At 34.8% G+C, this 24,451-nt stretch overlaps 13 non-coding genes across 13 annotated transcripts; all 13 read left to right on the top strand.

Annotated features, from left to right (window-relative positions):
• Nucleotides 1-661: 661 nt before the first annotated feature.
• On the top strand, nucleotides 662-734 carry TRNAR-CCU (transfer RNA arginine (anticodon CCU)). Its single transcript has one exon. It is a non-coding gene; the product is annotated as a tRNA-Arg (tRNA).
• Nucleotides 735-1,648: 914 nt separating this feature from the next.
• On the top strand, nucleotides 1,649-1,721 carry TRNAR-CCU (transfer RNA arginine (anticodon CCU)). Its single transcript has one exon. It is a non-coding gene; the product is annotated as a tRNA-Arg (tRNA).
• A 918-nt stretch (nucleotides 1,722-2,639) lies between these two features.
• On the top strand, nucleotides 2,640-2,712 carry TRNAR-CCU (transfer RNA arginine (anticodon CCU)). Its single transcript has one exon. It is a non-coding gene; the product is annotated as a tRNA-Arg (tRNA).
• Nucleotides 2,713-3,603: 891 nt separating this feature from the next.
• Nucleotides 3,604-3,676, top strand: TRNAR-UCU (transfer RNA arginine (anticodon UCU)). Its single transcript has one exon. It is a non-coding gene; the product is annotated as a tRNA-Arg (tRNA).
• A 1,817-nt stretch (nucleotides 3,677-5,493) lies between these two features.
• TRNAR-CCU (transfer RNA arginine (anticodon CCU)) lies at nucleotides 5,494-5,566 on the top strand. The gene has a single exon. It is a non-coding gene; the product is annotated as a tRNA-Arg (tRNA).
• A 910-nt stretch (nucleotides 5,567-6,476) lies between these two features.
• TRNAR-CCU (transfer RNA arginine (anticodon CCU)) lies at nucleotides 6,477-6,549 on the top strand. Its single transcript has one exon. It is a non-coding gene; the product is annotated as a tRNA-Arg (tRNA).
• An 894-nt stretch (nucleotides 6,550-7,443) lies between these two features.
• Nucleotides 7,444-7,516, top strand: TRNAR-CCU (transfer RNA arginine (anticodon CCU)). Its single transcript has one exon. It is a non-coding gene; the product is annotated as a tRNA-Arg (tRNA).
• A 2,869-nt stretch (nucleotides 7,517-10,385) lies between these two features.
• On the top strand, nucleotides 10,386-10,458 carry TRNAR-CCU (transfer RNA arginine (anticodon CCU)). The gene has a single exon. It is a non-coding gene; the product is annotated as a tRNA-Arg (tRNA).
• A 1,861-nt stretch (nucleotides 10,459-12,319) lies between these two features.
• On the top strand, nucleotides 12,320-12,392 carry TRNAW-CCA (transfer RNA tryptophan (anticodon CCA)). The gene has a single exon. It is a non-coding gene; the product is annotated as a tRNA-Trp (tRNA).
• An 850-nt stretch (nucleotides 12,393-13,242) lies between these two features.
• TRNAR-CCU (transfer RNA arginine (anticodon CCU)) lies at nucleotides 13,243-13,315 on the top strand. Its single transcript has one exon. It is a non-coding gene; the product is annotated as a tRNA-Arg (tRNA).
• An 868-nt stretch (nucleotides 13,316-14,183) lies between these two features.
• Nucleotides 14,184-14,256, top strand: TRNAR-CCU (transfer RNA arginine (anticodon CCU)). The gene has a single exon. It is a non-coding gene; the product is annotated as a tRNA-Arg (tRNA).
• A 7,726-nt stretch (nucleotides 14,257-21,982) lies between these two features.
• Nucleotides 21,983-22,055, top strand: TRNAR-CCU (transfer RNA arginine (anticodon CCU)). Its single transcript has one exon. It is a non-coding gene; the product is annotated as a tRNA-Arg (tRNA).
• Nucleotides 22,056-23,985: 1,930 nt separating this feature from the next.
• TRNAR-CCU (transfer RNA arginine (anticodon CCU)) lies at nucleotides 23,986-24,058 on the top strand. The gene has a single exon. It is a non-coding gene; the product is annotated as a tRNA-Arg (tRNA).
• The last annotated feature ends 393 nt before the right edge of the window (nucleotides 24,059-24,451 follow it).

Below are 24,451 nucleotides of genomic sequence, written 5' to 3'. Positions count from 1 at the left end.
TTCTTTTTAAATTCTTATGACTGTACTGATTGTATTAAATAAAATCCACATCTAGCATAACTGTTTTATGCTGCACAGTGCTCCAGTGGTGCAATTGGACAGCGTGTGGTACTTATAATACAGTATCTGTTGAGCAATGTCAAGGTTGTGAATTCAAGTCTCACCTGAAGCAGTTTTGTTTACAGTTTTTTTCCTTTTTCTTATGTCATTAGTCATTGATTATAATCTTCTACCTTAATATTTAATATGATATTACAAAGGATGGAAGAAAGAAAGAAAGAGAGAAAGAAAGAAAGAAAGAAAGAAAGAAAGAAAGAAAGAAAGAAAGAAAGAAAGAAAGAAAGAAAGAAAAAACACAAACATGATTGTGAATTTAAGTTGTCAGCACACATCTGCTTTGGTTCAAATGCACTGCATATCTTCCTTCAGTCAGCCAACAAAACAGCAATTGACAAGATTAACACACTGTTGGTAAAGCAGTTGCATCAAATAGTTTTTTTGCAATAGAGCATGATAATCCATACTGACAGCTCTGGATAGTACCAGCACATTTCTTGCTGGACTTGGTAATGCAAAGAACACAGTAAACAGCTTCACTTTTTCTCAAAAATAAATAATTGACTATTAAAAACCTATCAGTCTTGAATGAGAAAGTCAGTAAGCCCCAGTGGCCTAATGGATAAGGCACTGGCCTCCTAAGCCAGGGATTGTGGGTTCAAGTCCCATCTGGTGTGGAACTCATTAAAGCAGCTGTGTCGTCACTAGAGTTGATATTTTATCCTTGCTTCAACTGTACAACAGTCTTGTAGTGTTTAGATTGCAAAAACATGACCACAGAAGCTAAAAATGACATTTATTATAACATTGTTGTGTTTTTTTTGTTTACTTTTCTATCACTGTGGAAAGCTTATTCAAGTGCCATCTGGCATGCATGATCCTTTGTTGCTCATCATTCATCACCAAAAATGATTTTCTTTTTAAATTCTTATGACTGTACTGATTGTATTGAATAAAATCCACATCTAGCATAACTGTTTTATGCTGCACAGTGCTCCAGTGGTGCAATTGGACAGCGCGTGGTACTTATAAGACAGTATCTGTTGAGCAATGTCAAGGTTGTGAATTCAAGTCTCACCTGAAGCAGTTTTGTTTACAGTTTTTTTCCTTTTTCTTATGTCATTAGTCATTGATTATAATCTTCTACCTTAATATTTAATATGATATTACAAAGGATGGAAGAAAGAAAGAAAGAAAGAAAGAAAGAAAGAAAGAAAGAAAGAAAGAAAGAAAGAAAGAAAGAAAGAAAGAAGGAAAGAAAGAAAGAAAGAAAGAAAGAAAAAACACAAATATGATTGTAAATTTAAGTTGTCAGCACACATCTGCTTTGGTTCAAATGCACTGCATATCTTCCTTCATTCAGCCAACAAAACAGCAATTGACAAGATTAACACACTGTTGGTAAAGCAGTTGCATCAAATAGTTTTTTTGCAATAGAGCATGATAATCCATACTGACAGCTCTGGATAGTACCAGCACATTTCTTGCTGGACTTGGTAATGCAAAGAACACAGTAAACAGCTTCACTTTTTCTCAAAAATAAATAATTGACTATTAAAAACCTATCAGTCTTGATTGAGAAAGTCAGTAAGCCCCAGTGGCCTAATGGATAAGGCACTGGCCTCCTAAGCCAGGGATTGTGGGTTCAAGTCCCATCTGGGGTGGAACTCATTAAAGCAGCTGTGTCGTCACTAGAGTTGATACTTTATCCTTGCTTCAACTGTACAACAGTCTTGTAGTGTTTAGATTGCAAAAACATGACCACAGAAGCTAAAAATGACATTTATTATAACATTGTTGTGGGTTTTTTGTTTACTTTTCTATCACTGTGAAAAGCTTATTCAAGTGCCATCTGGCATGCATGATCCTTTGTTGCTCATCATTCATCACCAAAAATGATTTTCTTTTTAAATTCTTATGACTGTACTGATTGTATTGAATAAAATCCACATCTAGCATAACTGTTTTATGCTGCACAGTGCTCCAGTGGTGCAATTGGACAGCGTGTGGTACTTATAATACAGTATCTGTTGAGCAATGTCAAGGTTGTGAATTCAAGTCTCACCTGAAGCAGTTTTGTTTACAGTTTTTTTCCTTTTTCTTATGTCATTAGTCATTGATTATAATCTTCTACCTTAATATTTAATATGATATTACAAAGGATGGAAGAAAGAAAGAAAGAAAGAAAGAGAGAAAGAAAGAAAGAAAGAAAGAAAGAAAGAAAGAAAGAAAGAAAGAAAGAAAGAAAGAAAGAAAGAAAGAAAGAAAGAAAAAACACAAACATGATTGTGAATTTAAGTTGTCAGCACACATCTGCTTTGGTTCAAATGCACTGCATATCTTCCTTCATTCAGCCAACAAAACAGCAATTGACAAGATTAACACACTGTTGGTAAAGCAGTTGCATCAAATAGTTTTTTTGCAATAGAGCATGATAATCCATACTGACAGCTCTGGATAGTACCAGCACATTTCTTGCTGGACTTGGTAATGCAAAGAACACAGTAAACAGCTTCACTTTTTCTCAAAAATAAATAATTGACTATTAAAAACCTATCAGTCTTGAATGAGAAAGTCAGTAAGCCCCAGTGGCCTAATGGATAAGGCACTGGCCTCCTAAGCCAGGGATTGTGGGTTCAAGTCCCATCTGGGGTGGAACTCATTAAAGCAGCTGTGTCGTCACTAGAGTTGATACTTTATCCTTGCTTCAACTGTACAACAGTCTTGTAGTGTTTAGATTGCTAAAAATGACATTTATTATAACATTGTTGTGGTTTTTTTGTTTACTTTTCTATCACTGTGAAAAGCTTATTCAAGTGCCATCTGGCATGCATGATCCTTTGTTGCTCATCATTCATCACCAAAAATGATTTTCTTTTTAAATTCTTATGACTGTACTGATTGTATTGAATAAAATCCACATCTAGCATAACTGTTTTATGCTGCACAGTGCTCCAGTGGTGCAATTGGACAGCGTGTGGTACTTATAAGACAGTATCTGTTGAGCAATGTCAAGGTTGTGAATTCAAGTCTCACCTGAAGCAGTTTTGTTTACAGTTTTTTTTCCTTTTTCTTATGTCATTAGTCATTGATTATAATCTTCTACCTTAATATTTAATATGATATTACAAAGGATGGAAGAAAGAAAGAAAGAAAGAAAGAAAGAAAGAAAGAAAGAAAGAAAGAAAGAAAGAAAGAAAGAAAGAAAGAAAGAAAGAAAGAAAGAAAGAAAGAAAAAACACAAATATGATTGTAAATTTAAGTTGTCAGCACACATCTGCTTTGGTTCAAATGCACTGCATATCTTCCTTCAGTCAGCCAACAAAACAGCAATTGAAAAGATTAACACACTGTTGGTAAAGCAGTTGCATCAAATAGTTTTTTTGCAATAGAGCATGATAATCCATACTGACAGCTCTGGATAGTACCAGCACATTTCTTGCTGGACTTGGTAATGCAAAGAACACAGTAAACAGCTTCACTTTTTCTCAAAAATAAATAATTGACTATTAAAAACCTATCAGTCTTGATTGAGAAAGTCAGTAAGCCCCAGTGGCCTAATGGATAAGGCACTGGCTTTCTAAGCCAGGGATTGTGGGTTCAAGTCCCATCTGGGGTGGAACTCATTAAAGCAGCTGTGTTGTCACTAGAGTTGATACTTTATACTTGCTTCAACTGTACAACAGTCTTGTAGTGTTTAGATTGCAAAAACATGACCACAGAAGCTAAAAATGACATTTATTATAACATTGTTGTGGGTTTTTTGTTTACTTTTCTATCACTGTGAAAAGCTTATTCAAGTGCCATCTGGCATGCATTATCCTTTGTTGCTCATCATTCATCACCAAAAATGTTTTTCTTTTTAAATTCTTATGACTGTACTGATTGTATTAAATAAAATCCACATCTAGCATAACTGTTTTATGCTGCACAGTGCTCCAGTGGTGCAATTGGACAGCGTGTGGTACTTATAATACAGTATCTGTTGAGCAATGTCAAGGTTGTGAATTCAAGTCTCACCTGAAGCAGTTTTGTTTACAGTTTTTTTCCTTTTTCTTATGTCATTAGTCATTGATTATAATCTTCTACCTTAATATTTAATATGATATTACAAAGGATGGAAGAAAGAAAGAAAGAGAGAAAGAAAGAAAGAAAGAAAGAAAGAAAGAAAGAAAGAAAAAACACAAACATGATTGTGAATTTAAGTTGTCAGCACACATCTGCTTTGGTTCAAATGCACTGCATATCTTCCTTCAGTCAGCCAACAAAACAGCAATTGACAAGATTAACACACTGTTGGTAAAGCAGTTGCATCAAATAGTTTTTTTGCAATAGAGCATGATAATCCATACTGACAGCTCTGGATAGTACCAGCACATTTCTTGCTGGACTTGGTAATGCAAAGAACACAGTAAACAGCTTCACTTTTTCTCAAAAATAAATAATTGACTATTAAAAACCTATCAGTCTTGAATGAGAAAGTCAGTAATCCCCAGTGGCCTAATGGATAAGGCACTGGCCTCCTAAGCCAGGGATTGTGGGTTCAAGTCCCATCTGGTGTGGAACTCATTAAAGCAGCTGTGTCGTCACTAGAGTTGATATTTTATCCTTGCTTCAACTGTACAACAGTCTTGTAGTGTTTAGATTGCAAAAACATGACCACAGAAGCTAAAAATGACATTTATTATAACATTGTTGTGGTTTTTTTGTTTACTTTTCTATCACTGTGGAAAGCTTATTCAAGTGCCATCTGGCATGCATGATCCTTTGTTGCTCATCATTCATCACCAAAAATGATTTTCTTTTTAAATTCTTATGACTGTACTGATTGTATTGAATAAAATCCACATCTAGCATAACTGTTTTATGCTGCACAGTGCTCCAGTGGTGCAATTGGACAGCGCGTGGTACTTATAAGACAGTATCTGTTGAGCAATGTCAAGGTTGTGAATTCAAGTCTCACCTGAAGCAGTTTTGTTTACAGTTTTTTTCCTTTTTCTTATGTCATTAGTCATTGATTATAATCTTCTACCTTAATATTTAATATGATATTACAAAGGATGGAAGAAAGAAAGAAAGAAAGAAAGAAAGAAAGAAGGAAAGAAAGAAAGAAAGAAAGAAAGAAAAAACACAAATATGATTGTAAATTTAAGTTGTCAGCACACATCTGCTTTGGTTCAAATGCACTGCATATCTTCCTTCATTCAGCCAACAAAACAGCAATTGACAAGATTAACACACTGTTGGTAAAGCAGTTGCATCAAATAGTTTTTTTGCAATAGAGCATGATAATCCATACTGACAGCTCTGGATAGTACCAGCACATTTCTTGCTGGACTTGGTAATGCAAAGAACACAGTAAACAGCTTCACTTTTTCTCAAAAATAAATAATTGACTATTAAAAACCTATCAGTCTTGATTGAGAAAGTCAGTAAGCCCCAGTGGCCTAATGGATAAGGCACTGGCCTCCTAAGCCAGGGATTGTGGGTTCAAGTCCCATCTGGGGTGGAACTCATTAAAGCAGCTGTGTCGTCACTAGAGTTGATACTTTATCCTTGCTTCAACTGTACAACAGTCTTGTAGTGTTTAGATTGCAAAAACATGACCACAGAAGCAAAAAATGACATTTATTATAACATTGTTGTGGGTTTTTTGTTTACTTTTCTATCACTGTGAAAAGCTTATTCAAGTGCCATCTGGCATGCATGATCCTTTGTTGCTCATCATTCATCACCAAAAATGATTTTCTTTTTAAATTCTTATGACTGTACTGATTGTATTGAATAAAATCCACATCTAGCATAACTGTTTTATGCTGCACAGTGCTCCAGTGGTGCAATTGGACAGCGTGTGGTACTTATAATACAGTATCTGTTGAGCAATGTCAAGGTTGTGAATTCAAGTCTCACCTGAAGCAGTTTTGTTTACAGTTTTTTTCCTTTTTCTTATGTCATTAGTCATTGATTATAATCTTCTACCTTAACATTTAATATGATATTACAAAGGATGGAAGAAAGAAAGAAAGAGAGAAAGAAAGAAAGAAAGAAAGAAAGAAAGAAAGAAAGAAAGAAAGAAAGAAAGAAAGAAAGAAAGAAAGAAAGAAAGAAAAAACACAAACATGATTGTGAATTTAAGTTGTCAGCACACATCTGCTTTGGTTCAAATGCACTGCATATCTTCCTTCAGTCAGCCAACAAAACAGCAATTGACAAGATTAACACACTGTTGGTAAAGCAGTTGCATCAAATAGTTTTTTTGCAATAGAGCATGATAATCCATACTGACAGCTCTGGATAGTACCAGCACATTTCTTGCTGGACTTGGTAATGCAAAGAACACAGTAAACAGCTTCACTTTTTCTCAAAAATAAATAATTGACTATTAAAAACCTATCAGTCTTGAATGAGAAAGTCAGTAAGCCCCAGTGGCCTAATGGATAAGGCACTGGCCTCCTAAGCCAGGGATTGTGGGTTCAAGTCCCATCTGGTGTGGAACTCATTAAAACAGCTGTGTCGTCACTAGAGTTAATATTTTATCCTTGCTTCAACTGTACAACAGTCTTGTAGTGTTTAGATTGCAAAAACATGACCACAGAAGCTAAAAATGACATTTATTATAACATTGTTGTGGTTTTTTTGTTTACTTTTCTATCACTGTGGAAAGCTTATTCAAGTGCCATCTGGCATGCATGATCCTTTGTTGCTCATCATTCATCACCAAAAATGATTTTCTTTTTAAATTCTTATGACTGTACTGATTGTATTGAATAAAATCCACATCTAGCATAACTGTTTTATGCTGCACAGTGCTCCAGTGGTGCAATTGGACAGCGCGTGGTACTTATAAGACAGTATCTGTTGAGCAATGTCAAGGTTGTGAATTCAAGTCTCACCTGAAGCAGTTTTGTTTACAGTTTTTTTCCTTTTTCTTATGTCATTAGTCATTGATTATAATCTTCTACCTTAATATTTAATATGATATTACAAAGGATGGAAGAAAGAAAGAAAGAAAGAAAGAAAGAAAGAAAGAAAGAAAGAAAGAAAGAAAGAAGGAAAGAAAGAAAGAAAGAAAGAAAAAACACAAATATGATTGTAAATTTAAGTTGTCAGCACACATCTGCTTTGGTTCAAATGCACTGCATATCTTCCTTCATTCAGCCAACAAAACAGCAATTGACAAGATTAACACACTGTTGGTAAAGCAGTTGCATCAAATAGTTTTTTTGCAATAGAGCATGATAATCCATACTGACAGCTCTGGATAGTACCAGCACATTTCTTGCTGGACTTGGTAATGCAAAGAACACAGTAAACAGCTTCACTTTTTCTCAAAAATAAATAATTGACTATTAAAAACCTATCAGTCTTGATTGAGAAAGTCAGTAAGCCCCAGTGGCCTAATGGATAAGGCACTGACCTCCTAAGCCAGGGATTGTGGGTTCAAGTCCCATCTGGGGTGGAACTCATTAAAGCAGCTGTGTCGTCACTAGAGTTGATACTTTATACTTGCTTCAACTGTACAACAGTCTTGTAGTGTTTAGATTGCAAAAACATGACCACAGAAGCTAAAAATGACATTTATTATAACATTGTTGTGGGTTTTTTGTTTACTTTTCTATCACTGTGAAAAGCTTATTCAAGTGCCATCTGGCATGCATGATCCTTTGTTGCTCATCATTCATCACCAAAAATGATTTTCTTTTTAAATTCTTATGACTGTACTGATTGTATTAAATAAAATCCACATCTAGCATAACTGTTTTATGCTGCACAGTGCTCCAGTGGTGCAATTGGACAGCGTGTGGTACTTATAATACAGTATCTGTTGAGCAATGTCAAGGTTGTGAATTCAAGTCTCACCTGAAGCAGTTTTGTTTACAGTTTTTTTCCTTTTTCTTATGTCATTAGTCATTGATTATAATCTTCTACCTTAATATTTAATATGATATTACAAAGGATGGAAGAAAGAAAGAAAGAGAGAAAGAAAGAAAGAAAGAAAGAAAGAAAGAAAGAAAGAAAGAAAGAAAGAAAGAAGGAAAGAAAGAAAGAAAGAAAGAAAGAAAGAAAGAAAGAAAGAAAAAAACACAAACATGATTGTGAATTTAAGTTGTCAGCACACATCTGCTTTGGTTCAAATGCACTGCATATCTTCCTTCAGTCAGCCAACAAAACAGCAATTGACAAGATTAACACACTGTTGGTAAAGCAGTTGCATCAAATAGTTTTTTTGCAATAGAGCATGATAATCCATACTGACAGCTCTGGATAGTACCAGCACATTTCTTGCTGGACTTGGTAATGCAAAGAACACAGTAAACAGCTTCACTTTTTCTCAAAAATAAATAATTGATTATTAAAAAGCTATCAGTCTTGAATGAGAAAGTCAGTAAGCCACAGTGGCCTAATGGATAAGGCACTGGCCTCCTAAGCCAGGGATTGTGGGTTCAAGTCCCATCTGGTGTGGAACTCATTAAAGCAGCTGTGTCGTCACTAGAGTTGATATTTTATCCTTGCTTCAACTGTACAACAGTCTTGTAGTGTTTAGATTGCAAAAACATGACCACAGAAGCTAAAAATGACATTTATTATAACATTGTTGTGGTTTTTTTGTTTACTTTTCTATCACTGTGGAAAGCTTATTCAAGTGCCATCTGGCATGCATGATCCTTTGTTGCTCATCATTCATCACCAAAAATGATTTTCTTTTTAAATTCTTATGACTGTACTGATTGTATTGAATAAAATCCACATCTAGCATAACTGTTTTATGCTGCACAGTGCTCCAGTGGTGCAATTGGACAGCGCGTGGTACTTATAAGACAGTATCTGTTGAGCAATGTCAAGGTTGTGAATTCAAGTCTCACCTGAAGCAGTTTTGTTTACAGTTTTTTTCCTTTTTCTTATGTCATTAGTCATTGATTATAATCTTCTACCTTAATATTTAATATGATATTACAAAGGATGGAAGAAAGAAAGAAAGAAAGAAAGAAAGAAAGAAAGAAAGAAAGAAAGAAAGAAAGAAAGAAAGAAAGAAAGAAAGAAAGAAAGAAAGAAAAAACACAAATATGATTGTGAATTTAAGTTGTCAGCACACATCTGCTTTGGTTCAAATGCACTGCATATCTTCCTTCAGTCAGCCAACAAAACAGCAATTGAAAAGATTAACACACTGTTGGTAAAGCAGTTGCATCAAATAGATTTTTTGCAATATAACATGATAATCCATACTGACAGCTCTGGATAGTACCAGCACATTTCTTGCTGGACTTGGTAATGCAAAGAACACAGTAAACAGCTTCACTTTTTCTCAAAAATAAATAATTGACTATTAAAAACCTATCAGTCTTGAATGAGAAAGTCAGTAAGCCCCAGTGGCCTAATGGATAAAGCACTGGCCTCCTAAGCCAAGGATTGTGGGTTCAAGTCCCTTCTGGTGTGGAACTCATTAAAGCAGCTGTGTCGTCACTAGAGTTGATATTTTATCCTTGCTTCAACTGTACAACAGTCTTGTAGTGTTTAGATTGCAAAAACATGACCACAGAAGCTAAAAATGACATTTATTATAACATTGTTGTGGTTTTTTTGTTTACTTTTCTATCACTGTGGAAAGCTTATTCAAGTGCCATCTGGCATGCATGATCCTTTGTTGCTCATCATTCATCACCAAAAATGATTTTCTTTTTAAATTCTTATGACTGTACTGATTGTATTGAATAAAATCCACATCTAGCATAACTGTTTTATGCTGCAAAGTGCTCCAGTGGTGCAATTGGACAGCGCGTGGTACTTATAAGACAGTATCTGTTGAGCAATGTCAAGGTTGTGAATTCAAGTCTCACCTGAAGCAGTTTTGTTTACAGTTTTTTTCCTTTTTCTTATGTCATTAGTCATTGATTATAATCTTCTACCTTAATATTTAATATGATATTACAAAGGATGGAAGAAAGAAAGAAAGAAAGAAAGAAAGAAAGAAAGAAAGAAAGAAAGAAAGAAAGAAAGAAAGAAAGAAAGAAAGAAAGAACACAAATATGATTGTAAATTTAAGTTGTCAGCACACATCTGCTTTGGTTCAAATGCACTGCATATCTTCCTTCAGTCAGCCAACAAAACAGCAATTGAAAAGATTAACACACTGTTGGTAAAGCAGTTGCATCAAATAGTTTTTTTGCAATAGAGCATGATAATCCATACTGACAGCTCTGGATAGTACCAGCACATTTCTTGCTGGACTTGGTAATGCAAAGAACACAGTAAACAGCTTCACTTTTTCTCAAAAATAAATAATTGACTATTAAAAACATATCAGTCTTGAACGAGAAAGTCAGTAAGCCCCAGTGGCCTAATGGATAAGGCACTGGTCTCCTAAGCCAGGGATTGTGGGTTCAAGTCCCATCTGGGGTGGAACTCAATAAAGCAGCTGTGTCATTACTAGAGTTGATATTTTATCCTTGCTTCAACTGTACAACAGTCTTGTAGTGTTTAGATTGCAAAAACATGACCACAGAAGCTAAAAATGACATTTATTATAACATTGTTGTGGTTTTTTTGTTTACTTTTCTATCACTGTGAAAAGCTTATTCAAGTGCCATCTGGCATGCATGATCCTTTGTTGCTCATCATTCATCACCAAAAATGATTTTCTTTTTAAATTCTTATGACTGTACTGATTGTATTGAATAAAATCCACATCTAGCATAACTGTTTTATGCTGCACAGTGCTCCAGTGGTGCAATTGGACAGCGCGTGGTACTTATAAGACAGTATCTGTTGAGCAATGTCAAGGTTGTGAATTCAAGTCTCACCTGAAGCAGTTTTGTTTACAGTTTTTTTCCTTTTTCTTATGTCATTAGTCATTGATTATAATCTTCTACCTTAATGTTTAATATGATATTACAAAGGATGGAAGAAAGAAAGAAAGAAAGAAAGAAAGAAAGAAAGAAAGAAAGAAAGAAAGAAAGAAAGAAAGAAAGAAAGAAAGAAAGAAAAAACACAAATATGATTGTGAATTTAAGTTGTCAGCACACATCTGCTTTGGTTCAAATGCACTGCATATCTTCCTTCAGTCAGCCAACAAAACAGCAATTGAAAAGATTAACACACTGTTGGTAAAGCAGTTGCATCAAATAGATTTTTTGCAATATAGCATGATAATCCATACTGACAGCTCTGGATAGTACCAGCACATTTCTTGCTGGACTTGGTAATGCAAAGAACACAGTAAACAGCTTCACTTTTTCTCAAAAATAAATAATTGACTATTAAAAACCTATCAGTCTTGTATGAGAAAGTCAGTAAGCCCCAGTGGCCTAATGGATAAGGCACTGGCCTCCTAAACCAGGGATTGTGGGTTCAAGTTCCATCTGGGGTGGGACTCATTAAAGAAGCTGTGTCGTCACTAGAGTTGATACTTTATCCTTGCTTCAACTGTACAACAGTCTTGTAGTGTTTAGATTGCAAAAACATGGCCACAGAAGCTAAAAATGACATTTATTATAACATTGTTGTGGTTTTTTTGTTTACTTTTCTATCACTGTGAAAAGCTTATTCAAGTGCCATCTGGCATGCATGATCCTTTGTTGCTCATCATTCATCACCAAAAATGATTTTCTTTTTAAATTCTTATGACTGTACTGATTGTATTGAATAAAATCCACATCTAGCATAACTGTTTTATGCTGCACAGTGCTCCAGTGGTGCAATTGGACAGCGTGTGTTACTTATAAGACAGTATCTGTTGAGCAATGTCAAGGTTGTGAATTCAAGTCTCACCTGAAGCAGTTTTGTTTACAGTTTTTTTCCTTTTTCTTATGTCATTAGTCATTGATTATAATCTTCTACCTTAATATTTAATATGATATTACAAAGGATGGAAGAAAGAAAGAAAGAAAGAAAGAAAGAAAGAAAGAAAGAAAGAAAGAAAGAAAGAAAGAAAGAAAGAAAGAAAGAAAGAAAAAACACAAATATGATTGTAAATTTAAGTTGTCAGCACACATCTGCTTTGGTTCAAATGCACTGCATATCTTCCTTCAGTCAGCCAACAAAACAGCAATTGAAAAGATTAACACACTGTTGGTAAAGCAGTTGCATCAAATAGTTTTTTTGCAATAGAGCATGATAATCCATACTGACAGCTCTGGATAGTACCAGCACATTTCTTGCTGGACTTGGTAATGCAAAGAACACAGTAAACAGCTTCACTTTTTCTCAAAAATAAATAATTGACTATTAAAAACATATCAGTCTTGAATGAGAAAGTCAGTAAGCCCCAGTGGCCTAATGGATAAGGCACTGGCCTCCAAAGCCAGGGATTGTGGGTTCAAGTCCCATCTGGTGTGGAACTCATTAAAGCAGCTGTGTCGTCACTAGAGTTGATATTTTATCCTTGCTTCAACTGTACAACAGTCTTGTAGTGTTTAGATTGAAAAAACATGACCACAGAAGCTAAAAATGACATTTATTATAACATTGTTGTGGTTTTTTTGTTTACTTTTCTATCACTGTGGAAAGCTTATTCAAGTGCCATCTGGCATGCATGATCCTTTGTTGCTCATCATTCATCACCAAAAATTATTTTCTTTTTAAATTCTTATGACTGTACTGATTGTATTGAATAAAATCCACATCTAGCATAACTGTTTTATGCTGCACAGTGCTCCAGTGGTGCAATTGGACAGCGCGTGGTACTTATAAGACAGTATCTGTTGAGCAATGTCAAGGTTGTGAATTCAAGTCTCACCTGAAGCAGTTTTGTTTACAGTTTTTTTCCTTTTTCTTATGTCATTAGTCATTGATTATAATCTTCTACCTTAATATTTAATATGATATTACAAAGGATGGAAGAAAGAAAGAAAGAAAGAAAGAAAGAAAGAAAGAAAAAACACAAATATGATTGTAAATTTAAGTTGTCAGCACACATCTGCTTTGATTCAAATGCACTGCATATCTTCCTTCAGTCAGCCAACAAAACAGCAATTGAAAAGATTAACACACTGTTGGTAAAGCAGTTGCATCAAATAGTTTTTTTGCAATAGAGCATGATAATCCATACTGACAGCTCTGGATAGTACCAGCACATTTCTTGCTGGACTTGGTAATGCAAAGAACACAGTAAACAGCTTAACTTTATCTCAAAAATAAATAATTGACTATTAAAAACATATCAGTCTTGAATGTGAAAGTCAGTAAGCCCCAGTGGCCTAATGGATAAGGCACTGGCCTCCTAAGCCAGGGATTGTGGGTTCAAGTCCCATCTGGGGTGGAACTCATTAAAGCAGCTGTGTCGTCACTAGAGTTGATACTTTATCCTTGCTACAACAGTCTTGTAGTGTTTAGATTGCAAAAACATAACCACAGAAGCTAAAAATGACATTTATTATAACATTGTTGTGGGTTTTTTGTTTACTTTTCTATCACTGTGAAAAGCTTATTCAAGTGCCATCTGGCGTGCATGATCCTTTGTTGCTTATCATTCATCACCAAAAATGATTTTCTCTTTAAATTCTTATGACTGTACTGATTGTATTGAATAAAATCCACATCTAGCATAACTGTTTTATGCTGCACAGTGCTCCAGTGGTGCAATTTGACAGCGTGTGGTACTTATAAGACAGTATCTGTTGAGCAATGTCAAGGTTGTGAATTCAAGTCTCACCTGAAGCAGTTTTGTTTACAGTTTTTTTCCTTTTTCTTATGTCATTAGTCATTGATTATAATCTTCTACCTTAATATTTAATATGATATTACAAAGGATGGAAGAAAGAAAGAAAGTAAGAAAGAAAGAAAGAAAGAAAGAAAGAAAGAAAGAAAGAAAAAGAAAAAACACAAATATGATTGTGAATTTAAGTTGTCAGCACACATCTGCTTTGGTTCAAATGCACTGCATATCTTCCTTCAGTGAGCCAACAAAACAGCAATTGAAAAGATTAACACACTGTCGGTAAAGCAGTTGCATCAAATAGATTTTTTGCAATATAGCATGATAATCCATACTGACAGCTCTGGATAGTACCAGCACATTTCTTGCTGGACTTGGTAATGCAAAGAACACAGTAAACAGCTTCACTTTTTCTCAAAAATAAATAATTGACTATTAAAAACATATCAGTCTTGAACGAGAAAGTCAGTAAGCCCCAGTGGCCTAATGGATAAGGCACTGGCCTCCTAAGCCAGGGATTGTGGGTTCAAGTCCCATCTGGGGTGGAACTCAATAAAGCAGCTGTGTCATTACTAGAGTTGATATTTTATCCTTGCTTCAACTGTACAACAGTCTTGTAGTGTTTAGATTGCAAAAACATGACCACAGAAGCTAAAAATGACATTTATTATAACATTGTTGTGGTTTTTTTGTTTACTTTTCTATCACTGTGAAAAGCTTATTCAAGTGCCATCTGGCATGCATGATCCTTTGTTGCTCATCATTCATCACCAAAAATGATTTTCTTTTTAAATTCTTATGACTGTACTGATTGTATTGAATAAAATCCACATCTAGCATAACTGTTTTATGCTGCACAGTGCTCCAGTGGTGCAATTGGACAGCGCGTGGTACTTATAAGACAGTATCTGTTGAGCAATGTCAAGGTTGTGAATTCAAGTCTCACCTGAAGCAGTTTTGTTTACAGTTTTTTTCCTTTTTCTTATGTCATTAGTCATTGATTATAATCTTCTACCTTAATATTTAATATGATATTACAAAGGATGGAAGAAAGAAAGAAAGTAAGAAAGAAAGAAAGAAAGAAAGAAAGAAAGAAAGAAAAAGAAAAAACACAAATATGATTGTGAATTTAAGTTGTCAGCACACATCTGCTTTGGTTCAAATGCACTGCATATCTTCCTTCAGTGAGCCAACAAAACAGCAATTGAAAAGATTAACACACTGTCGGTAAAGCAGTTGCATCAAATAGATTTTTTGCAATATAGCATGATAATCCATACTGACAGCTCTGGATAGTACCAGCACATTTCTTGCTGGACTTGGTAATGCAAAGAACACAGTAAACAGCTTCACTTTTTCTCAAAAATAAATAATTGACTATTAAAAACCTATCAGTCTTGAATGAGAAAGTCAGTAAGCCCCAGTGGCCTAATGGATAAGGCACTGGCTTCCTAAGCCAGGGATTGTGGTTTCAAGTCCCATCTGGTGTGGAACTCATTAAAGCAGCTGTGTCATCACTAGAGTTGATATTTTATCCTTGCTTCAACTGTACAACAGTCTTGTAGTGTTTAGATTGCAAAAACATGACCACAGAAGCTAAAAATGACATTTATTATAACATTGTTGTGGGTTTTTTGTTTACTTTTCTATCACTGTGGAAAGCTTATTCAAGTGCCATCTGGCATGCATGATCCTTTGTTGCTCATCATTCATCACCAAAAATGATTTTCTTTTTAAATTCTTATGACTGTACTGATTGTATTGAATAAAATCCACATCTAGCATAACTGTTTTATGCTGCACAGTGCTCCAGTGGTGCAATTGGACAGCGCGTGGTACTTATAAGACAGTATCTGTTGAGCAATGTCAAGGTTGTGAATTCAAGTCTCACCTGAAGCAGTTTTGTTTACAGTTTTTTTTTCCTTTTTCTTATGTCATTAGTCATTGATAATCATCTTCTACCTTAATATTTAATATGATATTACAAAGGATGGAAGAAAGAAAGAAAGAAAGAAAGAGAGAAAGAAAGAAAGAAAGAAAGAAAGAAAGAAAGAAAGAAAGAAAGAAAGAAAGAAAGAAAGAAAGAAAGAAAGAAAGAAAGAAAGAACACAAATATGATTATGAATTTAAGTTGTCAGCACACATCTGCTTTGGTTCAAATGCACTGCATATCTTCCTTCAGTCAGCCAACAAAACAGCAATTGAAAAGCTTAACACACTGTTGGTAAAGCAGTTGCATCAAATAGATTTTTTGCAATATAGCATGATAATCCATACTGACAGCTCTGGATAGTACCAGCACATTTCTTGCTGGACTTGGTAATGCAAAGAACACAGTAAACAGCTTCACTTTTTCTCAAAAATAAATAATTGACTATTAAAAACCTATCAGTCTTGAATTAGAAAGTCAGTAAGCCCCAGTGGCCTAATGGATAAATCACGGTCCTCCTAAGCCAGGGATTGTGGGTTCAAGTCCCATCTGGGGTGGAACTCATTAAAGCAGCTGTGTCGTCACTAGAGTTGATACTTTATCCTTGCTTCAACTGTACAACAGTCTTGTAGTGTTTAGATTGCAAAAACATGACCACAGAAGCTAAAAATGACATTTATTATAACATTGTTGTGGTTTTTTTGTTTACTTTTCTATCACTGTGGAAAGCTTATTCAAGTGCCATCTGGCATGCATGATCCTTTGTTGCTCATCATTCATCACCAAAAATGATTTTCTTTTTAAATTCTTATGACTGTACTGATTGTATTGAATAAAATCCACATCTAGCATAACTGTTTTATGCTGCAAAGTGCTCCAGTGGTGCAATTGGACAGCGCGTGGTACTTATAAGACAGTATCTGTTGAGCAATGTCAAGGTTGTGAATTCAAGTCTCACCTGAAGCAGTTTTGTTTACAGTTTTTTTCCTTTTTCTTATGTCATTAGTCATTGATTATAATCTTCTACCTTAATATTTAATATGATATTACAAAGGATGGAAGAAAGAAAGAAAGAAAGAAAGAAAGAGAGAAAGAAAGAAAGAAAGAAAGAAAGAAAGAAAGAAAGAAAGAAAGAAAGAAAGAAAGAAAGAAAGAAAGAAAGAAAGAAAGAAAGAAAGAAAGAACACAAATATGATTGTGAATTTAAGTTGTCAGCACACATCTGCTTTGGTTCAAATGCACTGCATATCTTCCTTCAGTCAGCCAACAAAACAGCAATTGAAAAGCTTAACACACTGTTGGTAAAGCAGTTGCATCAAATAGTTTTTTTGCAATAGAGCATGATAATCCATACTGACAGCTCTGGATAGTACCAGCACATTTCTTGCTGGACTTGGTAATGCAAAGAACACAGTAAACAGCTTCACTTTTTCTCAAAAATAAATAATTGACTATTAAAAACCTATCAGTCTTGAATTAGAAAGTCAGTAAGCCCCAGTGGCCTAATGGATAAATCACTGGCCTCCTAAGCCAGGGATTGTGGGTTCAAGTCCCATCTGGTGTGGAAATCATTAAAGCAGCTGTGTCGTCACTAGAGTTGATACTTTATCCTTGCTTCAACTGTACAACAGTCTTGTAGTGTTTAGATTGCAAAAACATGACCACAGAAGCTAAAAATGACATTTATTATAACATTGTTGTGGTTTTTTTGTTTACTTTTCTATCACTGTGGAAAGCTTATTCAAGTGCCATCTGGCATGCATGATCCTTTTTTGCTCATCATTCATCACCAAAAATGATTTTCTTTTTAAATTCTTATGACTGTACTGATTGTATTGAATAAAATCCACATCTAGCATAACTGTTTTATGCTGCACAGTGCTCCAGTGGTGCAATTGGACAGCGCGTGGTACTTATAAGACAGTATCTGTTGAGCAATGTCAAGGTTGTGAATTCAAGTCTCACCTGAAGCAGTTTTGTTTACAGTTTTTTTCCTTTTTCTTATGTCATTAGTCATTGATTATAATCTTCTACCTTAATATTTAATATGATATTACAAAGGATGGAAGAAAGAAAGAAAGAAAGAAAGAAAGAGAGAAAGAAAGAAAGAAAGAAAGAAAGAAAGAAAGAAAGAAAGAAAGAAAGAAAGAAAGAAAGAAAGAACACAAATATGATTGTGAATTTAAGTTGTCAGCACACATCTGCTTTGGTTCAAATGCACTGCATATCTTCCTTCAGTCAGCCAACAAAACAGCAATTGAAAAGCTTAACACACTGTTGGTAAAGCAGTTGCATCAAATAGATTTTTTGCAATATAGCATGATAATCCATACTGACAGCTCTGGATAGTACCAGCACATTTCTTGCTGGACTTGGTAATGCAAAGAACACAGTAAACAGCTTCACTTTTTCTCAAAAATAAATAATTGACTATTAAAAACCTATCAGTCTTGAATTAGAAAGTCAGTAAGCCCCAGTGGCCTAATGGATAAATCACTGTCCTCCTAAGCCAGGGATTGTGGGTTCAAGTCCCATCTGGGGTGGAACTCATTAAAGCAGCTGTGTCGTCACTAGAGTTGATACTTTATCCTTGCTACAACAGTCTTGTAGTGTTTAGATTGCAAAAACATGACCACAGAAGCTAAAAATGACATTTATTATAACATTGTTGTGGTTTTTTTGTTTACTTTTCTATCACTGTGGAAAGCTTATTCAAGTGCCATCTGGCATGCATGATCCTTTGTTGCTCATCATTCATCACCAAAAATGATTTTCTTTTTAAATTCTTATGACTGTACTGATTGTATTGAATAAAATCCACATCTAGCATAACTGTTTTATGCTGCAAAGTGCTCCAGTGGTGCAATTGGACAGCGCGTGGTACTTATAAGACAGTATCTGTTGAGCAATGTCAAGGTTGTGAATTCAAGTCTCACCTGAAGCAGTTTTGTTTACAGTTTTTTTCCTTTTTCTTATGTCATTAGTCATTGATTATAATCTTCTACCTTAATATTTAATATGATATTACAAAGGATGGAAGAAAGAAAGAAAGAAAGAAAGAAAGAAAGAAAGAAAGAAAGAAAGAAAGAAAGAAAGAAAGAAAGAAAGAAAGAAAGAAAGAAAGAAAGAAAAAACACAAACATGATTGTGAATTTAAGTTGTCAGCACACATCTGCTTTGGTTCAAATGCACTGCATATCTTCCTTCAGTCAGCCAACAAAACAGCAATTGAAAAGATTAACACACTGTTGGTAAAGCAGTTGCATCAAATAGTTTTTTTGCAATAGAGCATGATAATCCATACTGACAGCTCTGGATAGTACCAGCACATTTCTTGCTGGTCTTGGTAATGCAAAGAACACAGTAAACAGCTTCACTTTTTCTCAATAATAAATAATTGACTATTAAAAACCTATCAGTCTTGAATGAGAAAGTCAGTAAGCCCCAGTGGCCTAATGGATAAGGCACTGGCCTCTTAAGCCAGGGATTGTGGGTTCAAGTCCCATCTGGGGTGGAACTCATTAAAGCAGCTGTGTCGTCACTAGAGTTGATACTTTATCCTTGCTTCAACTGTACAACAGTCTTGTAGTGTTTAGATTGCAAAAACATGACCACAGAAGCTAAAAATGACATTTATTATAACATTGTTGTGGTTTTTTTGTTTACTTTTCTATCACTGTGAAAAGCTTATTCAAGTGCCATCTGGCATGCATGATCCTTTGTTGCTCATCATTCATCTCCAAAAATGATTTTCTTTTTAAATTCTTATGACTGTACTGATTGTATTGAATAAAATCCACATCTAGCATAACTGTTTTATGCTGCACAGTGCTCCAGTGGTGCAATTGGACAGCGTGTGGTACTTATAAGACAGTCTCTGTTGAGCAATGTCAAGGTTGTGAATTCAAGTCTCACCTGAAGCAGTTTTGTTTACAGTTTTTTTCCTTTTTCTTATGTCATTAGTCATTGATTATAATCTTCTACCTTAATATTTAATATGATATTACAAAGGATGAAAGAAAGAAAGAAAGAAAGAAAGAAAGAAAGAAAGAAAGAAAGAAAGAAAGAAAAAACACAAATATGATTGTGAATTTAAGTTGTCAGCACACATCTGCTTTGGTTCAAATGCACTGCATATCTTCCTTCAGTGAGCCAACAAAACAGCAATTGAAAAGATTAACACACTGTCGGTAAAGCAGTTGCATCAAATAGATTTTTTGCAATATAGCATGATAATCCATACTGACAGCTCTGGATAGTACCAGCACATTTCTTGCTGGACTTGGTAATGCAAAGAACACAGTAAACAGCTTCACTTTTTCTCAAAAATAAATAATTGACTATTAAAAACCTATCAGTCTTGAATGAGAAAGTCAGTAATCCCTAGTGGCCTAATGGATAAGGCACTGGCTTCCTAAACCAGGGATTGTGGGTTCAAGTCCCATCTGGTGTGGAACTCATTAAAGCAGCTGTGTCGTCACTAGAGTTGATATTTTATCCTTGCTTCAACTGTACAACAGTCTTGTAGTGTTTAGATTGCAAAAACATGACCACAGAAGCTAAAAATGACATTTATTATAACATTGTTGTGTTTTTTTGTTTACTTTTCTATCACTGTGGAAAGCTTATTCAAGTGCCATCTGGCATGCATGATCCTTTGTTGCTCATCATTCATCACCAAAAATGATTTTCTTTTTAAATTCTTATGACTGTACTGATTGTATTGAATAAAATCCACATCTAGCATAACTGTTTTATGCTGCACAGTGCTCCAGTGGTGCAATTGGACAGCGCGTGGTACTTATAAGACAGTATCTGTTGAGCAATGTCAAGGTTGTGAATTCAAGTCTCACCTGAAGCAGTTTTGTTTACAGTTTTTTTCCTTTTTCTTATGTCATTAGTCATTGATTATAATCTTCTACCTTAATATTTAATATGATATTACAAAGGATGGAAGAAAGAAAGAAAGAAAGAAAGAAAGAAAGAAAGAGAGAAAGAAAGAAAGAAAGAAAGAAAGAAAGAAAGAAAGAAAGAAAGAAAGAAAGAAAGAAAGAAAGAAAGAACACAAATATGATTGTGAATTTAAGTTGTCAGCACACATCTGCTTTGGTTCAAATGCACTGCATATCTTCCTTCAGTCAGCCAACAAAACAGCAATTGAAAAGCTTAACACACTGTTGGTAAAGCAGTTGCATCAAATAGATTTTTTGCAATATAGCATGATAATCCATACTGACAGCTCTGGATAGTACCAGCACATTTCTTGCTGGACTTGGTAATGCAAAGAACACAGTAAACAGCTTCACTTTTTCTCAAAAATAAATAATTGACTATTAAAAACCTATCAGTCTTGAATTAGAAAGTCAGTAAGCCCCAGTGGCCTAATGGATAAATCACTGGCCTCCTAAGCCAGGGATTGTGGGTTCAACTCCCATCTGCAGTGGAAATCATTAAAGCAGCTGTGTCGTCACTAGAGTTGATACTTTATCCTTGCTTCAACTGTACAACAGTCTTGTAGTGTTTAGATTGCAAAAACATGACCACAGAAGCTAAAAATGACATTTATTATAACATTGTTGTGGTTTTTTTGTTTACTTTTCTATCACTGTGGAAAGCTTATTCAAGTGCCATCTGGCATGCATGATCCTTTTTTGCTCATCATTCATCACCAAAAATGATTTTCTTTTTAAATTCTTATGACTGTACTGATTGTATTGAATAAAATCCACATCTAGCATAACTGTTTTATGCTGCAAAGTGCTCCAGTGGTGGAATTGGACAGCGCGTGGTACTTATAAGACAGTATCTGTTGAGCAATGTCAAGGTTGTGAATTCAAGTCTCACCTGAAGCAGTTTTGTTTACAGTTTTTTTCCTTTTTCTTATGTCATTAGTCATTGATTATAATCTTCTACCTTAATATTTAATATGATATTACAAAGGATGGAAGAAAGAAAGAAAGAAAGAAAGAAAGAAAGAAAGAAAGAAAGAAAGAAAGAAAGAAAGAAAGAAAGAAAGAAAGAAAGAAAGAAAAAACACAAACATGATTGTGAATTTAAGTTGTCAGCACACATCTGCTTTGGTTCAAATGCACTGCATATCTTCCTTCAGTCAGCCAACAAAACAGCAATTGAAAAGATTAACACACTGTTGGTAAAGCAGTTGCATCAAATAGTTTTTTTGCAATAGAGCATGATAATCCATACTGACAGCTCTGGATAGTACCAGCACATTTCTTGCTGGACTTGGTAATGCAAAGAACACAGTAAACAGCTTCACTTTTTCTCAATAATAAATAATTGACTATTAAAAACCTATCAGTCTTGAATGAGAAAGTCAGTAAGCCCCAGTGGCCTAATGGATAAGGCACTGGCCTCCTAAGCCAGGGATTGTGGGTTCAAATCCCATCTGGGGTGGAACTCATTAAAGCAGCTGTGTCGTCACTAGAGTTGATACTTTATCCTTGCTTCAACTGTACAACAGTCTTGTAGTGTTTAGATTGCAAAAACATGACCACAGAAGCTAAAAATGACATTTATTATAACATTGTTGTGGTTTTTTTGTTTACTTTTCTATCACTGTGAAAAGCTTATTCAAGTGCCATCTGGCATGCATGATCCTTTGTTGCTCATCATTCATCTCCAAAAATGATTTTCTTTTTAAATTCTTATGACTGTACTGATTGTATTGAATAAAATCCACATCTAGCATAACTGTTTTATGCTGCACAGTGCTCCAGTGGTGCAATTGGACAGCGTGTGGTACTTATAAGACAGTATCTGTTGAGCAATGTCAAGGTTGTGAATTCAAGTCTCACCTGAAGCAGTTTTGTTTACAGTTTTTTTCCTTTTTCTTATGTCATTAGTCATTGATTATAATCTTCTACCTTAATATTTAATATGATATTACAAAGGATGGAAGAAAGAATGAAAGAAAGAAAGAAAGAAAGAAAGAAAGAAAGAAAGAAAGAAAGAAAGAAAGAAAGAAAGAAAGAAAGAAAGAAAGAAAGAAAGAAAAAACACAAATATGATTGTGAATTTAAGTTGTCAGCACACATCTGCTTTGGTTCAAATGCACTGCATATCTTCCTTCAGTGAGCCAACAAAACAGCAATTGAAAAGATTAACACACTGTTGGTAAAGCAGTTGCATCAAATAGATTTTTTGCAATATAGCATGATAATCCATACTGACAGCTCTGGATAGTACCAGCACATTTCTTGCTGGACTTGGTAATGCAAAGAACACAGTAAACAGCTTCACTTTTTCTCAAAAATAAATAATTGACTATTAAAAACCTATCAGTCTTGAATGAGAAAGTCAGTAAGCCCCAGTGGCCTAATGGATAAGGCACTGGCCTCTTAAGCCAGGGATTGTGGGTTCAAGTCCCATCTGGGGTGGAACTCATTAAAGCAGCTGTGTCGTCACTAGAGTTGATACTTTATCCTTGCTACAACAGTCTTGTAGTGTTTAGATTGCAAAAACATGACCACAGAAGCTAAAAATGACATTTATTATAACATTGTTGTGGGTTTTTTGTTTACTTTTCTATCACTGTGAAAAGCTTATTCAAGTGCCATCTGGCATGCATGATCCTTTGTTGCTCATCATTCATCACCAAAAATGATTTTCTTTTTAAATTCTTATGACTGTACTGATTGTATTGAATAAAATCCACATCTAGCATAACTGTTTTATGCTGCACAGTGCTCCAGTGGTGCAACTGGACAGCGTGTGGTACTTATAAGACAGTATCTGTTGAGCAATGTCAAGGTTGTGAATTCAAGTCTCACCTGAAGCAGTTTTGGTTACAGTTTTTTTCCTTTTTCTTATGTCATTAGTCATTGATTATAATCTTCTACCTTAATATTTAATATGATATTACAAAGGATGGAAGAAAGAAAGAAAGAAAGAAAGAAAGAAAGAAAGAGAGAAAGAAAGAAAGAAAGAAAGAAAGAAAGAAAGAAAGAAAGAAAGAAAGAAAAAAAAGAAAGAAAGAAAGAAAGAAAGAAAGAAAGAAAGAAAGAAAGAAAGAAAGAACACAAATATGATTGTGAATTTAAGTTGTCAGCACACATCTGCTTTGGTTCAAATGCACTGCATATCTTCCTTCAGTCAGCCAACAAAACAGCAATTGAAAAGATTAACACACTGCTGGTAAAGCAGTTGCATCAAATAGATTTTTTGCAATATAGCATGATAATCCATACTGACAGCTCTGGATAGTACAAGCACATTTCTTGCTGGACTTGGTAATGCAAAGAACACAGTAAACAGCTTCACTTTTTCTCAAAAATAAATAATTGACTATTAAAAACCTATCAGTCTTGAATGAGAAAGTCAGTAAGCCCCAGTGGCCTAATGGATAAAGCACTGGCCTCCTAAGCCAGGGATTGTGGGTTCAAGTCCCATCTGGGGTGGAACTCATTAAAGCAGCTGTGTCATCACTAGAGTTGATACTTTATCCTTGCTTCAACTGTACAACAGTCTTGTAGTGTTTAGATTGCAAAAACATGACCACAGAAGCTAAAAATGACATTTATTATAACATTGTTGTGGGTTTTTTGTTTACTTTTCTATCACTGTGAAAAGCTTATTCAAGTGCCATCTGGCATGCATGATCTTTTGTTGCTCGTCATTCATCACCAAAAATGATTTTCTTTTTAAATTCTTATGACTGTACTGATTGTATTGAATAAAATCCACATCTAGCATAACTGTTTTATGCTGCACAGTGCTCCAGTGGTGCAATTGGACAGCGCGTGGTACTTATAAGACAGTATCTGTTGAGCAATGTCAAGGTTGTGAATTCA

This window comes from Pseudophryne corroboree, unplaced genomic scaffold (assembly GCF_028390025.1).
Source record: "Pseudophryne corroboree isolate aPseCor3 unplaced genomic scaffold, aPseCor3.hap2 scaffold_129, whole genome shotgun sequence".
In the NCBI taxonomy this organism is placed as follows: domain Eukaryota; kingdom Metazoa; phylum Chordata; class Amphibia; order Anura; family Myobatrachidae; genus Pseudophryne; species Pseudophryne corroboree.
Note: the sequence above shows the minus strand (reverse complement) of the source record. Positions and strands in the feature narration are given on the sequence as shown.